General features: G+C 49.8%; 1 protein-coding gene across 1 annotated transcript in view; it reads right to left on the reverse strand.

Moving 5' to 3' along the window:
* The window catches only part of LOC119592130 (large neutral amino acids transporter small subunit 2-like), a gene marked incomplete in the record, with an annotated part of 120,358 nt that overhangs the window by 83,026 nt on the left and 37,089 nt on the right, over nucleotides 1–243 (reverse strand).

Here is a 243-nt window from a genome sequence, read left to right on the forward strand (position 1 = left end):
CTTGTGTGAGTATAAACGCACACATTTACCTTTACAATTCCACAAACATACACCCACAAACGAAACGCAGGCGCCCCCCCCCCGCCATGTTGTGTCTTCCTCTCCCCCGCGCACCGTAGTCTGGCATTCAAACCTCACGCATGTGTAAGGTCATACATTCTCAAACACGAACGTTAAGGTCGTTTTGAGTGCCAGTGGTCACTGCAGTGCAAGGTGCCGGGTTTTGTACGCGATTTTTTCTTT

The sequence above is a fragment of the Penaeus monodon genome, chromosome 29 (genome assembly GCF_015228065.2).
Source record: "Penaeus monodon isolate SGIC_2016 chromosome 29, NSTDA_Pmon_1, whole genome shotgun sequence".
Lineage (NCBI taxonomy): Eukaryota > Metazoa > Arthropoda > Malacostraca > Decapoda > Penaeidae > Penaeus > Penaeus monodon.